Source organism: Pteropus vampyrus, unplaced genomic scaffold, assembly GCF_000151845.1.
Source record: "Pteropus vampyrus isolate Shadow unplaced genomic scaffold, Pvam_2.0 Scaffold236, whole genome shotgun sequence".
Classification (NCBI taxonomy): Eukaryota; Metazoa; Chordata; class Mammalia; order Chiroptera; family Pteropodidae; genus Pteropus; species Pteropus vampyrus.
This window is the reverse complement of record NW_011889017.1, coordinates 1,281,676-1,298,529: the sequence shown is the minus strand read 5'-3', so window position 1 is coordinate 1,298,529 and position 16,854 is coordinate 1,281,676. Positions and strand designations below refer to the sequence as shown.

Below are 16,854 nucleotides of genomic sequence, written 5' to 3'. Positions count from 1 at the left end.
CTCATTTTCCTCAGCTGTGGAATAAGGTAATAACAGTTCCTACTTCATATGTATGTTGTTAAAATTTCATTCACATGAGATGTGTGCATAAAGCACAGTGTGAGGTTCATATAACCACTCAGTAAATGTTAGCTGTTATTTACATTACGGCTTTTCTTTTCAACTTATATTCATTTCAATAAAATAAATGAGAGCATTTAATTGAAACTTGTGTTTTGTGGTAAGCAAGGCAAGAAGGAAAACAATGTATTACAGCATTCTTATTATCTGAATCATGATTGCAATAGTGATCAGAGACAAATTAGAGATCAATTTGGAGACTAGTCAGCAATAACTAACCTGCTGTATCCGCTCAACCACCTCCCTGCTGAAACATTTATGAAAACACAGGAGGATATTAGGTCATAAAAAGGAATGAAGTACCAATATATGTCACAATATGGATGAACCTTGAAAACATTATGCTAAGTGAAAGAAACCAGTCTCCAACGACCACATATTGCATGGTCCCATTTATATAAAATGTCCAGAGTCTGCGAATCCATAGACAGAAAGTGGATTAGTGGTTTCCAGGAGCTGTAAAGAGGAGGAGTGCCAATGGGTATGATGAAAATTAAATAGCTGTGATGGTTACACAACTCTGCGACTATGCTAAGAACCACAGATTGCACACTTAAAAAATATACTTAAAAAGAATGGATTTTATGGTATGTGAATTATATCTCAATAAACCTATTATAGAAAATGTATATTGAACAGAGCAGGGCCAAGTTCAGAATTTTGAGGCTTACTAGAGATCATATCATGGTTTGATAACTAATGAATTATTTAATGTTTTTTTAAATGGGATTTATTTAATAGAAATAAATACCATCTAGCACATACACAGGCAAACACAAGAAATATGAGGTTGCAACATTTCTGAAACTACATAAGGTGCCTGCTAATCCAAAGGCAATATGTCTCTCAATAAAAATGTGAACTAAATCTGAAAGTGGAAAATAATTCCTGCCTTCCCTTCTCTCAGAAAACTTTTATCAAAAGATAGAAAGCCAATAAAAAATATTTAGAATGAACCACCAGACTTTTTAGCACTATTTAGTAGTTGAAGATTATTATTTTAGACACTAAACATTAAGCAGAACTTTAAAAAGATTAATATCAATAGGAATGTTTCATTGAAAATTAGAGTTATGAGCACTGTTATCACAAAACATTTTTTGAATTATTTTTTATTAGTTTCAAGTGTACAGCTCATTGGTTAGACATTTATATCGTTTATAAAACAATCCCCCTAATTGCTCCTTCTCTCCTCTGGCTCTCCACCTAGTCATTACATTAATGCTAACTGCATTCCCTATGGGTGCTCCCCATCCCTGTGACCATCTATCAACTACTAATTTGTGCTTCTTTAACCTTTTATCCCATTCCCCCAGCTCCCCAACCTCCCACCCTCTCTGTCCATCACCAAATTGTTCCCTATATTTTTGATTAGTTTGTTCTTTTTGTTTTTTAGATTCCGCACGTTAGTGAAATCATATGGTATTTATCTTTCTCTGTCTGACTTATTTCATTCAGCATAATAACCTCTAGGTCCATCCATGTCACTGCAAATGGTATGATTTCATTTTTTTTGATGACTGAGTAATATTCCACTGTATATATGAACCATAACTTCTTTATCCAATTATCTGTTGATGGTCACTTAGCTTTCTTCCATATCTTGGCTATTGTAAATTATGCTGCCATGAATATCGGGGTGCATAGATCTTCATGAATTATTGTTTTGTTTTTTTTTTTGGATAAATACCCAGAAGTGTAATTGCTGGGTCAAAAGGTATATCCATTTTTAATTTTTTGAAAAACCTCCAGACTATTTTCCATAGTAGCTGGATCAATTTGCAATCCCACCAACAATGTATGAGGGTTCTTTTTTCTCCACATCCTTGTCAACACTTCTTGTTCTTTGATTTATTGATGATAGCCATTCTGACAGGTGTAAGGTGATATCTCACTGTGGTTTTAATTTGCATTTCTCTGATGATTAGTGACCTTGAGTATCTTTTCATATGTCTATTGGCCATCTATATTTCCTCTTTGGAGAAGTATCTGTTCAGGTCTTCTGTCCATTTTTTAATTGCATCGTTTGGGTTTTTTTGCTGTTGAGTTGTATGAGCTCTTTATATATTTTGGATATTAACCTCTTATCAGATATATCACTAGCTAATATCTTCTCCCAATCAGTCATTTTTTTTTTTAGTATTATTATTATTTTTTATGGTTTTCTCTGCTGTAGAAAAACTTTTTAGTTTGATGTAGTCCCATTTGTTTATTTTTTCTTTTGTTTCCCTTGCCCGGGGAGATATATTCAAAAAGAAATTCCTGTTAGTAATATTAGAAAATTTACTGCCTACGTTTTCTTCTAGAAGTTTTATGGCTTCAGGTCTTACATTTAAGTTTTTAATCCATTTTGAGTCTATTCTTATTTGTGGCTTAAGAAGGTGGTCCAGTTTCTTTTCTTTTTTTTTTTGCATGTATCTGTCCATTTTCCAAATACCATTTATTGCAGAGACTGTCTTTACCCCATTGTATATTCTTGCCTCCTTTGTCATATATAAAGTGAGTGTATAGGTATGGATTTATTTCTGGGCTCTCTATTCTGTTCCATTGATCAATGTATCTATTTTTATGCCAGTACCATACTGTTTTAATTACTATAGCCTTGTAGTATATTTTGATATCAGGTAGTATCACAAAACATTTTTATACAACTAGATTAATTTATTATAAAATACAAAACTTTTATCTATTCAAATAAGAATAGTAACTTCTTGGAAAAGTATAAAAATCAAGGCAGAAAATTTTAAACGTTATTGATGACAAGGGTTTTACATAAAACCATTTTAATAATTTCATGTGAAATGCAATATATTTGAACTTAATAATGTTTTCTGGTGATCCTGGGGAACTACAAGAAATGTCATCTAAAAAAAAAAAATCAAAACTTATTCTTGGTACATGGGAAAATACTTTAAAGAGAAAGATTTACAACAAAATTGAATTTTTTAAAGATGCTATTAAGACAAATCTGTGATGAAAATCTGAAGTTTCAACCCAAATTTAGAAACATTTGGACATATTAAAATTTGTCAACATCAAAGCTATTATAACTATTTCTGGATGTGGTATAACATATATAAATTAAGCAAGCACTTTACCACTAGTCCAGATAAATCTGATATTTGTACTGTGTGCCAAATAAACAAAAGAAAACTAAATAATATATCTGAAGAGATAGGGATTCAAATAAGGAAAACTGGAAGAATAGGGATGTCAGTAGTAATATTGTAAGGCTAGAGTTACAAAAACAGTTTGAAAATTATATCAATATTTGTACATTCACTTTAATAGTAATTGAATGTGGATACAGTTAAACATTGGAAAATAATTATTTTTGAAATTCGACTTTCATAAAACTCATTTTGGAAAAGGTACTACTCTCTTTGGCTTAACAATAGAGACATGCTTTTTGGTTATTAAGGTTGATCTATTTCTGCAAATCTCTTTGGGTTGAAAGTGATTTAATTAATAAAATTAAGTCAACAAAAGGCTAGCACATGACAATAGATGATGTTTGTGCCTTTGATAACAGATATTAAATATCTATAAACCTCAGACTACATAATTGAGACTAGAAAAGACTTTGAATATAATTGCCATTCGTGTGAAAAATTCTGAGCATTTGACAGCAGTGCCGGCAACATGGGTGATGCTATAAATTCTCTAGTTCATCAGGCCACAAGTCATCTAATGGCTGTCAAGTCAATGGAGTTGTTTTTAGGAGACTATGATGCTGTCGCTAATGTCAAACTCTGATGTGGACTGAGTCTTCATTTAACTGTTGATGGTAGTGTCAAAAAGATTACAGAAACAATTCCTAAGCTATCAGCAAATAATTTGGAAATTAACATTTATGCTAAATGTTTTATGTGGTAAACATTTTGAGAATATGTGTAGTTTAATTCGATTAGTTGATGGATAAAGGAGGATTTTTTAAAAAACTTTTTGCTTCATATATTGAATCATATATTGAATCATATATGATTATATGATTCTAACAGTTCTTAAATTTTTTTTTAATATCACAAAACTACCATTTTCCACAAAGGAGTATAAAACAACTTAAATAAATAAGAGATAAAAATTCAGAAAACTGAATAAAACAATTTTTTCCTCTCAAAATTACCTTATATTGTAGGTCTAGTGTAAATTCAATCAAAATTCCCATGGTAAATTTTGAGGGATGAATATTATTGGCAAAGTCATTCTGTAGTTTATCAGGGAGATCAACCATATGGAGTAAAAAGTAAAAGTTTCAGAAGAGAGTAATAAGGGACATTTTTGTCTAGATATAAAGCTTTGGTAGAAAAAACACTTTGGTCCTGGTGAATGGACCTATAGGTTAAATAGATGAATAAAAAAAGAGATTGACATATTGCAAAAACAGTAAATAATAAAAAATAGCATCATAAAATTATGAAAAATAAGAATTATAAATTACATTTTTCTGAAATAATGTATTATCATTTGGAAAAACAAAAACAAATCAGACCCTATTGTTACATTTGGTAAAATGGGGAGTATTTCTTTGTTTTAAAGGTGGTGAAGAATTTTATAATCACAAAGCAGTGGAAGAGAATGTGATCAAAATAATCAATACAGTCAACTACATAAAAAGCTTCTTTATTTCATAAATCAGCATAAATAATATTAAAAGGCAAACAAAGAATTACAACAAATATGGCAAACAATAAATTAATCTGCTTCACACATAAAAGCAGGGTATAAATCAATAGATGAGACAATAATACATTTGGGAAAAAAGTCTGCAAAGAACATGAATGAGCGGTTTATTAAAGAAAAAGCATGTAATTGGTATATACTGAAGATATTACCTTTATTTTCAAATTAAACAACTTTTTCTATCATGTTAATGACATTTTCCCTCCTGAGGATGCTTATAAAAATATATTATGATTTGCTATATTTTTTCACTGTAAAGGTACTATTTTTCTATTTGTAACTAATAAGTATCACATAAAGAGGTAATTTGAGATTATGTGAATACCTTGTTTCTCATCATATTTTGGGTACTATTTTTAGCAATCAGCAATGATTTTTTTGCTTGAAACAATGTTTACTGTGGTGTTTGCCAAATGGGGATTTTCTGTGTTCATCATTCCTTCTATATTTATTAATTGTAATTCTACTGAAAGGTCAGATTTCTCCATTGGTGAAGAAACTTGGCAGACACCACCACCTATGGTGTCTACCAAATGGTGATTTTCTATTTCTATCTTTTCTGCTACAGTTATTAATTGGGATTCTACTGTGAAGACAGATTTCTCCATCAGTGGAGAAAGCAGGCAGAATACACATTAACCAAATGATCAAAGTTAATATCATCAGTAATGGGGCAAGCTGACCTGTATTTCTAGGTGTGATGTACCAAGAATCTAACATCTCTCTCTCTCTCTCTCTCTCCCTCCCCCACCCCTCTAATACACAACTGAAATTTAGTTATGAGGAAATATTAGAAAAACCAAAATAAAGAGACATTATGTAAAATAACTAGCAGTAGTCCTCCAAAGTGTCACAGACTGAAGAACTATCCTGATGAAAAGAGATTAACAAAACAGGGCAACTAAATGCAAACATGTGATTTTGAATTGTATCCTGGACCAGAAAATGAATATGAGTGGAACAAGTAGTGAAATTTGAATTAAACATGTAGATTAGATAACAGTATTGTACCAATGTGTGTTTTTTTTTTCTCTAATTTTTATATCTGTACTGTGTGGCCACCCAAAATGTTATAATGGGGGAATTGGGGTTTCCCCATTACATAGGAATTCTTTGTAATATTTTTGTAACTTTTAAAGTCAGTAATTATTTCAAAATGAAAAGTTAAAAATGGAAAAAAAATTAAGATGGAGAAAATGTCTTCTGTGGTGTGGTGGGACTCTATAATCATATATCCTTTTAAAAAAATATTCTATTATATATTTCAAGACATTTAACAGTGTTTCACCATTCCTCCACTTCACACTTCTGGATAACTATCCTAAAGAAATAATCAGAGTTATAGGTAAAACAAATTATAAAAATTTTTATAACAGCATTTTAATTTTCATATAAATGCAGCATATTTATATAAAGATGGTCATAGAAACAACAAAAATTGTATTTAAATATTATTTGAAGGCATGATGTTTAGGAGCATAGTGGGAGTTTTATACACAGAGAAATCCCAAACCAGACCAAAAGCCTCAAAAGAACATTCATCCAAAGATAAAAATAAGTTGAGTGTTCAGATATATTCCATTATTAAAAAGATCTACTGTTAGGTCGATGTGTTCAGATTAATCTTGTTACTTTAAAAAATATCACACATGTGAACGAGAGAAAAGGCAGCTGCTCAGATCTTATGGAGGCTCTTTGGGGTTTTCAGAGCTTCTTGGGCTCCTCTAAATGTTCTAAGGACTGAAGCTAAAAACAAAAAAACAAACAAATAAAAAACAAAAATAGCCTCTAAGCAAAGTAACTGCTGATGATGACTTTGTTGCCCAAGACATTGAACCACTACACAGTGGCTACACGTGGAAAAGATTCATGACACCAGTGCACGTTATCATATATTCTATACTTAAGTATTTTGTGTGGTTGTAAAGATAGAAGGAAAAACAAAGAGATGAGAGAGACCGGGTGGGGGGAGGGGTTACTAATCCCTATAGTGATTTGAGCCCAACTCTTTGACTTTTTATCTAGATCCTACTGACTGTACGGTTCTCTTCCAAAGAAGTTCATTCAGGGAGGTGGACAAGGGTCTACCTTTGATTCCTCATTTCCCCTTTACATTGCCTCCTGTGAAAAATTTTTACTTTGCAGGGGAAATTAGGACCCACTGTCTGCTCTGTGTAGGTCAAGATCTTCCCCAGGAAACAACTGGATTACTCAAATAGCAAAATTGAGTAGAGTTTAACAGAGTGATTATTTTCACGCATGGGATTTGAAACACCTTGGTCTAGAGAAACTACCAAGGGGTGGAAAGTCAGTCTGAGGCTAGCAACTGCAGAAAGCCTTTATTGGTTCCCTGAACTGACAGGCCAAAAGGTTGAGCGGGGTTGCGGGGAGGTTGTCCAACACCTGAGAAGGTAACTTGACGAAGCATCTGCAGCGGAGGGGTGCCCCAAATCTCAGAGACTGGTGGGTAGGGTGCCCAGGAGCAAAGACTACCGCCTCACTCTCTGCCCACTCTCTCATTTCCCACTCCTCACTGGCTGACTCGTGGACAAGGCAGCACTATTGAGGCTGTCCATCTAGGTCAACCTCCAAGCAGAGTAGGGGTGGGGAAAGGATGGAGAGGAGATATCCAGCTCAAGCCTATATCTGCTTCTGAACATTTGGATTTTCTATTCTTTCAACACCCTGCCAGAAAAGACAGGCTCCCAGCTTTTCTTTCCTGATTATCTGGAGCTCTCTCTGGTGTGAATCTGTACTCTAATCCACCCAGTCTGGCATTTGATGTGTTAAAGAAAGAGCTGGTAGAATTGTTCTGCCTTTCTTAGGGCAGAACAATTATGAAAATGTCCCTGAACCAAGAAGTGTGAATCACTAACCCCTCTCAGCCTGAGATGAAGACAAACAAAATACTTGTCTTTCTCAGCAGTGTCTTTTGTGGCAGAGATTGCCATTTCGAATGTCAGAGCTGAGTCTTTCTCTGGGTATCTCTGATATAAAATCTCCTTATGCAGCTATATATTTGGGAATCTACAGAGACAATCTCAGAAATGAAAATAAAAAGAAACCCAATACATTCATATTCATATGTTTCTCAAATTATTCCTCTTATTTTTTTGACATAGGAGAAAAAACTAGAAATTTAAAAATGACAAATTAATATTGGTGTTATCCAAGTGATGGTATTGTGAGAAATTCTTTTTTCTTCTTTTATGCTTCTTTTTCTTAAAATTTTCACAATAAATATCACTTACTCTTATAATAAGGAAGAGAACTTTTTTTTTTCCAAAGAGATCAGGGTCATATGGGGTGATAGTACACTGGAAATAGAGAGGATATATTTGGGGAGAATGAGGTAAGTCTAAGTAAGAGGTACATCACCCATCATTCCTCTGGGTACTCAAAATTCTTTCTTTCGATAAATTTTTATTTTTAGAGGCACATGTAATTATATTATATTAACTTTTTGAAGAATCATATTTTCCAAATTCTGTTATAGCTTTACCTTTTATTCAATGTCGCTATCCTTTGACAATTTATAGGACTTCACATGCATATGTTAAAAGATATCTTATAAAATAAAACTGTTCTTTTCTGTAGAACACCTGTTTCCCTTATGTGGCAGTTATAGGGCAATTTCCTGGAAAATTTATTATTAAAACAGGAAAAAGAAAAGAAATCTCAGTATAAATTATGAAAATTAAGGTATGTGTATAAAGTATGATTAAGCGATAATATGCTCTTAACACTGTAATTCTGGAAAAGCTTTTTTTTTTTTCTTTTTAAAAATTTCTTGCTTTAATGTCAATAATTCGAGCTTACTTTGTGCCTGTTTCTCAGGATATGAGATTAGTTTCAATATATGTCCTAAGACAATCGAGCACAAGCTTCTATTAGAAATTTTTAAAAATATTATATACACTTTCTTTCAAAAACTTTCAGTTAAATTGATATTTTCTTTAAGACTCTATAACAGGTGCCAAATTAAAAGTCAGTTTCTGCAAGAAATGTCTCTCTATCCCTGAGCTTTCATTTTATTAGACAGAAATTATAGCAACTGCCCAAGAATTTACTGCTTAGAAGAACCTGGCCAGCAATTGTTAAATATTCTCCCTCCTCTCTCCCTTCTTCCTTTTCTCCCTCCCTTCCTTCTTTCCTTTATATATCTCCATCTTCCCCCCTCCTCTCTCTCTCTCCCTCTCGTGCACACATATATGTACACATATATGTACACAACACAATTTAATGCTGGCAAACTTCAAGGGGCTATAAATTTCAAGGCACTATTCAGGATTAAAATTATACTTATTAATACCTCTATTATTCAGATTTGATAAAACAAGAATGTTTAAGTTGTAGGATCTGAACAATAAATTTGAAAATTTTCTTAATCTTTCTAACGTGCTACATATATTGAGTACTAACTATACATCTCTCTGCATTATTAGTAGTAGTAGTCAAATGGTGGAAGCCAAAAAAATTACTTTACTTTTACTTTAGAATCTACAAAAACCAAATATTTAATAAAAGTAAAAGTAGACTATTTGGTCAAACTTATCATGACACCCTTACCTATGTGAAAGGGATAAGCTAAGAAGATGAGAGGTCATCACAAAGCACATTTCCTAGTACTGAGGAACAGCTAAGGTACTGAAACTTACCCACATGATCACTAGGAAAACCAGCCTGGATTTCTAAAATTAAAATTGCAAATGTAGATAAGGAATTATACTAGATTAGATTGGTGCTCACTTTTTATACTTTCCTGACACAGAGATATAGATGGCTCTTTTTTCTAAAAAAAAAAAAATACACACACACACACACACACACACATACATGTGTATATATTTATATCTGTGTCTCTATATAGATATATATAAATTATCTATAAAGATATATATTTTTAAAATTTATTTTTAGTTCACTATGACCTATAGTAAAACTCTATGCAATATCTCCTCAAAATGTACCGTTTTGAAAATATTAAACCATTTTTTAAAATGTGAATTTATGATTAGTTTAAAGTGAACGGTCTATAGTTTCTTTTCTTCTGAGAGATCCATTAAAAAATCTGAGAAATGGAGTTCTGGATTTTTGTCTAAGTATAATGAAAAAGAAAATAAAATTTCTTTCACTATGTACAATCAAAAATGCAAGTTATTTGTCCCATGCTGTCTGATCTGGAAAATCTGTTAGCCATGGGGCAGTTCAGTTCTTTGAAGATTTCATTATAGCAAGTAGAATAACACATAATATAAAGAATGCACATCCAATATGGAGAACATGCAGCATATAAACTTTTATTGAGTTAATTCCTTCATTAAATAGGAGAAGTCACTTTGAACTGCTGGGTTAACACCTGCGGAGTAATAAGCTTCACATGGATTATAATACTTCCATTTGATGTTTAATGTTTCTTGGAATCATTGTGCACATCTAAGGTTTTGACTTTTGAGGTTAAATCTAGTGCATTTACAGCAAGGCCTAATTGGGAACTGTGAACCACTGAGCTGTTTTGAAGCAACAGTGTTTTAAACCCTGGCTCTGTCTTTCTGAATAGTCAGGCTCGCTCTCTTTCTCAACAAGGAAAATTGGGTTCATCATTTGCAAGCAAATGCTCTTTCACAGATAACTGCGGTGACTGGAAGAGATTTTGCTTGCAGTCAGCCACTGACTTTTGGAGAGGGCCAACTGCTCTGCAGAATTAAGGGACAGATGCAATGTCCTTGAATCATCGTTTGACCCTGGCAGCATCTGTGTGACAAGCACTTTGGGAATTTAAACATTTTTAAAGGAAGCCTCAGCAAAGGGCTATAAGAGCATGCTTTTGGTGTTGAGAATAACAACCAAAACATATGGTCTCTCCCTGTCTAGAGAGAATGGTACTGTCCCAGACAGAAAGGTCTCCACAGGCCAGACGGACCATGTAGCACCGCAGTGCTGAGAGCGCCACGATGCCCTGGTGTGAGGGAGTGAAACACAAAAACAAGCATAGTGTCTATGGGATAATTAATAGGACGCAGTTCGGCAGATAGCTTGTGCTCCGTGTGTGTGTTTATGTGTTTGTGTACACGCACGTGCATACGTGTGTATGTGTGTGCATAGTAATCTGCATGAGGTTCCTTTCTTGTACACAAATTTAGACACAAATCTGATACAATAATAATCCACGTGGAGTTTTAAATGGTGTAACCGCAAAGAGTAAATTATTTTGAGACAGATTGTCCGAAAGTAAAACATTTTTTTATATTCATTTTAAAATCAGTTTTTAAATGAAGAATTCAAAGATTCAAGAATTCAAAAACTCTAATGATTATAAGCAACACCTAGATTTCCTTCGATTTTTGTGTTCAAAAGAAAAAAGTTTCAAAATAAATGTTATTGGGAGGGTGTATATTTTTAAGTATTGATCTGGTCAATTTTACACTTAAAAAATTTTTCCTCCTCATTTTTACAGCTGATTCACAGCTAGAAAAGACAGTGATTACCTGGCTTCCTTGTCGGGGTGCCCTGTCCCATGTGACTCGGGCACCCATTTGTCATTCCAAGCAGCTGTTGGGTGTTAATGTACCCAAGACAAAAACCTATGTGGATTTGGGGTACATTTAATTCTTAAGTGTCTTTCTTTGCTCTTAGACACAACCGTTATTGAAGACCACAGAGAATAGCAATTTAGTTCCTTTTCTGATAATTTTTTGCTCTAAGGAAAATAGCAAAATGTACCTGGCTTTAAGCAACTTATACTATGTGCTAATTTGGACATGGAGAAAATGGTCACAGCATATCTAAGGGTTTATCTTGATTGGTGCCTATTAAATAATGAAAATTGCTTCCTCTGCTTATGGACTAGTGCAATTAATTGCTTTTGTCTAGAAATAACAGAGAAACACTGCCTAGGATAAGGCTATGGAATTTAGCTAGAGTCCCAAAGACGTTCACTGCTTCACTTGAAACATGGAATTTTAAAATGCAAGAATGTAGATATTTCTGCCACTGTTATTTCAAGGTGCAATTTTTAAACTTAATGAGTAGGTATCTCACTGAAAAGTTTTCAGAACTTGTCCATGTTTAAAAGAATTATTCTGTTGGGAAAAGAAGATGTGACAAAAAACAGAGTAGGCCGCTGGTGGCATGCTGCTGCTCTGTGCTTCGTGTCCAAGGACAGGAGATAGACCAGAGTCGGCTTTTGGTGGAGAGGTTGTCTCCTCCCCACCAATGAATGAGTTCATCTTCAGGCAAGCATAGGTTATGCAATGCAAGATGTTGAGTCACTGAAGTTTGAGAGTCAAGTGGGATCCTACATGTCAGCCCAACAGTAAGATGCCTTTCAAGGTTCTGGAGGAAATGATCAGTGAGAAGTGAGCACGGACTCCATACCACATGCCTAGAAAGCTGCCTCAGCTGTACCTTAGTCCTGAGGAAAATTCTTCTTCTCCCATCCTTCCATTAGTGTTCCTCCACTCCTGCCCCATGTGGCATCTGTGGTTTCCTGTGCGTTATGGCGGGTAGTCTGCCAGTCAGGTTACATTTGTTCTTTTTCGCCTATCCTTAGAGTCCAGTTGAGGATAAACTGAAAATTTGCTTGCACACAGACAAACACACACTAAAGGCTCTCCAAGCTGCAAATGGCCACAAACTGCTGAGAATCTATTCTAGTCTATTCTGTAGAGTCTGGACATATGGGTCAGCACTTAATTTTATGCCTAACATATAATATAAAATTGTTCTTTAAAAAAAAAATGCCTAGAAATTGATTATCAGAATGGGAGAAAATATGCAAACAAAAAGATAAAAACAATGAAAACCCCCAAAGAATAGCTCTATTACACAAATCACAGGAAGCAGCTATGGTACTGAAATTGGCCCTCCAAATACTGGTTTGAAAGGTATAGAAAGTTTGTGTCTAAGAGCAATGGTTGTGTCTAAGAGCAAAGAAAGACACTTAAGAAACTAAAAAATTAGATTCTTTGAATTTTGGTCTACAAAATTTTAAACTATATATTTTTTTGATATTTACATATTTAATAAGGCTATTTAAAGATATTTTAAAAGAAAAAATATCTACCGTATATATAATTTATTTGTTCTCTATATTTAACAATTAAAATACTAAATGCACTTTCTAAAACAGTATGTATCTTTATATTTCAAAGTACAGAAGTCAATTGAAAAAAACTAAAAAGCATATTCTTTTTCAACTTGTATCTTTTAGTGCTTTTTTCCAAGGTAGCACTAGTTTAAGTGAGGGATCTAATTGAAAGACATGGCAAAGTGAGAAAAGTGATTAGTCTGGAGAGGTGAGAATATGGGGAAATTACATTTTCTTATGTATGAGGTTTTATATTTTATAATTTTAAAATGATAACCTGTGTTCATTTTAAAATCATAAGAATGCTTATTTCAAGTAAACAAAGAGAGATTATGTACCACTGGGCTGGAGAAAATACAGCATCTTCCCCCTACCCTTGAGGTACCCCTCCCCTCCTTCACTTCTCCTTTTCAAATCCCCTCTGAGACTCCACTTTCTCTGTAGTCCAAGTATTTATTGTTCACTGGGTTCATTGTTTGGGCTCTTCATTTTATTCCCTCAGTCTCAGCACATAGCTATCACACTTGACTTATTTGTATTCTTATCACCTCCACAACAAATCATCAGCTCAGCCTTCCACATATCCCAGCTCCATCTGTGGAATTAAGCTCAACTTTCTGAATTCAAGCTGAATTCATCTGCTTCACCCAACCTTCTTTCTATCCTATATTCCCAGTCTTCACTCATTGAAGTCACTATCCAATGGGCAACTTTAACAAGAAACCTAAGGCTTTCTTTGTCCCTCTGAACATGCCCTCTGTAATGTCAACAGTTTCTGCCAGTTTCAACCTACTAGATATATGTGTAGTGCTTTCCTTCTTCACCATTGCCAAGAGCCTCATGATTGGTTTTCCTATGTTTCAAACTCACTCTCATACCTTACCAATTTATCTTCTCTAAAGGCTTCTGGGGTGATTTTTACTTTTAAACCAAATCCGATCATGTAATTCCTCTACTTCTGATCTTTCAGTGCTTCCCGATTGCCCTGAGATTAATTCTAACTTCATAGGTTAGTCAGAAAACTTCATAATCTGCAAACTCATCTTTTCCTGAGATGCAACTAGACCTCCCAAGCTATCTGACTACAAAAAAATATTTGCTATTTTTTAATGAGCCCCATCTTTTTCAAGCTTCCCCCATGATGAACATGAAGTCCTTGCTTCCCACAATTCCCAGCTTTCATTATCCACTAGACAAAATTTCTACCTCTTATTTTAAAATTAAGAGGTATTCTCACCTCCAACAGACTGTACATAATTTCCTTCTGCAATTGTCTTCTACTCTACATTTTGAGGTCTTAAAGGCAGGCATATTTTTTATTCATCATGGTATTCCCAGTACCTGGCATAGAGTAGATGCTCAATAAATATTTGTTGAGTGACTAAATGGATAAGGACTCTCACAATAGATATTTATGACTATATGTAAAAAGATTTTGGAACCATTAAGGTGCCAATTTTGATTCATCACTGTGAAGTTTAGGATACACCATATTTTTCTTAATGTTTTATTTTCCAAGCAATTGTTTCTTATTTAAAGCATCTCAGGCATAAGACGATAAAAGATGTGCAAATACAAATGAATTGTATGTATGTATGTATGTATGTATGTATTTATTTAGGTGAGGAAACCTTTGGATGACTTCACGGATTGCAAGGACCTTGTCAGCTTACGAGCTCTTATTTTTTAAGCCTACAGCACCTGGTCTTCCTAGATGGTCTCCTAGCCAAGTACTAACCAGGCCTGACCCTGCTTAGCTTCCAAGATCAGATGGAATCAGGCTTGTTCAGGGTAGCATGGTCATAGACTAGAAATACAAATGAATTTTAGATAAGGTTGTTGGATAGGAAAGCCTCCTACTTAATTTGAAAATCATAGATCTTGAGAGTAACATAAGACTGATCTCACATAGCAGCCCTGACCAACTAGATGACTTTAGTCAGATCATTCAATCTCTTTGAGCCTCCTTTTCTTTATCTATAAAACATGTCTGTAAAGTTCATACATAAAGTAGCTACACTATATGGCTATCTCTTACGGTAGGGATGGAGACTGCTTTAAAGAAATCAATCTCTAATTGTAAACATTTTCAGCTTAAGAATTTCTCATTCTCAACCAATAGTTCATTAGATTTCAACTTTTTTTTCAGTTCTCAGTTTTACTGAATATATCTTAATAAGTGTTACTCTGGAAATAGCTTAGCATCTTTGTGTCTCTCTTACTTTTATGTCTAAATCTGGCATAGTTTTAGATTGTTATAATGAGTATTTTATTTTTCTTAACTGAATATAAATTATCTGTGATGCTTAGGTACACATTTTGAAACTAAATCAATATTTAGAAATAGTAACCAGTAATATTGAACCAGTATATATCTCTTAAAATCTTTTGATTCACTGAAATAGTCACTGACATATATGAAAGATCTCAGTCTAATATTTTTAACACTTTTTTTCCTTTGAGGTTGATCTACTAGACACTTAATTGCCAACAATTACCTACCAGGTATAATATTATAAGAGGTAAATATCAATAATTAGTAATTGCGTAAGACAGTTTAATTTTTCCTTTGGAGAGATTTATTTTTAACTGTTTCCCTAGTGTGTAGCAGTTGAAATATTAGATAATGGATTTTTATTGATTTAGCTGAACATTGAAAATGTACAAAATATATCTCTATAACTTTGATGGTCATGAGTCTCAGAGTGTATTGATTCGACTGATGTTATACATTTGTTTGTTTAGAATATTAACGTCATGAGAAGAGAAAATGCATGCCATCAGATAGATGTAACATACTGCATTCAAGGAAGAGGAGGAAAGGGGGAGGAGAAATATTTGAGTTTTAATGTCAGGCGTCAGCGAGATTCATGGTGTGGTTCAAAGGACCACTCTTCTCATGCTCTGCTGCGTGCTTCTATGTTACAAGAGAGCATCACGCAAGTGCTGAATAGCCGTAGCCTTCCTCTCTTCTAAATGAGTAAAATCATAAAGTAGCAATTGCCTCTTAATGTGTTTATGGAAAGAGGGCTTAGGAAAACATAAGCTAAAGCTCTGAATTTCACAACAATTAGGCAAGTGATGCTTTTTCATCAGGGTCACTTTAAGAGAAATGATTCTTCAAAGTGAGTTGCAAAAGGGATCCCAGAGACTAAGTTATGTATGGGATCTTTTTTCTTCCTTAAAGAGGTCTGAAAAATTCATTCAAATGTAAATGGAATTAGTGACAAATGCAGCGTTCATTTATTTATCTCAGAGACAATTTGTGTTAGATAATTCAGTCCCAGGGCCTGTTTTTATATCTGAAATAACTGAACCACAGAAGAATCAATCTAGTTACTGTAGCCATCTTAGAAAATAAATCAGATTGAACATAGTCAATCCAATCAGTTGCCAGCTTATTGATCTGGAGGGCTAGAAACACATAACTGACGGTGCATAGCCCATAGGACTGTGTCTGCTAGTCTTGGTGGAAGCAGGTTTTAAACTAACTCCTAGTGAATAATTGTTACCTGTGTCCTTTACTTTGTGCAATAACAAAAAGGCAAGGGTTGTGGAGTCAGATAAGATGTAAATTTGAATCCTGCCTCTCCCATTTATTAAATCTATGATGGTGGACAAGATGATTTATTTTTATTATTATTGTCACCTATAAAGTGGAAATAAAAAGACCTAGCTCACAGGGTCACTAAAAGGAACAAATGTGCCAATTGTATAAGATTGCTGTTTAAGACCGGATGACCACCTCCTTCTTCCCTAATTGGGGCTCTTCTCAGCTTACTGTTGTTTTGTCAAAGAAAAATTATTTTCATTTGGGAAGGGTGAAAGAGCTGTATAGTTTTTAAAAATTATTTTTAGGTAATAAATTTGGAGATCTTAAAATATGACCAAACAAATACAGACCCATTCCTCCCATTATAGATAAAAATCAATTCCTAGTGGATAATATGTCTAAATGCAAA

General features: G+C 33.9%; 1 pseudogene; it reads right to left on the bottom strand.

The window, feature by feature from the left end:
• Nucleotides 1-14,581: 14,581 nt before the first annotated feature.
• LOC111728904 lies at nucleotides 14,582-14,700 on the bottom strand (annotated as a pseudogene).
• Between the last annotated feature and the right edge of the window lie 2,154 nt (nucleotides 14,701-16,854).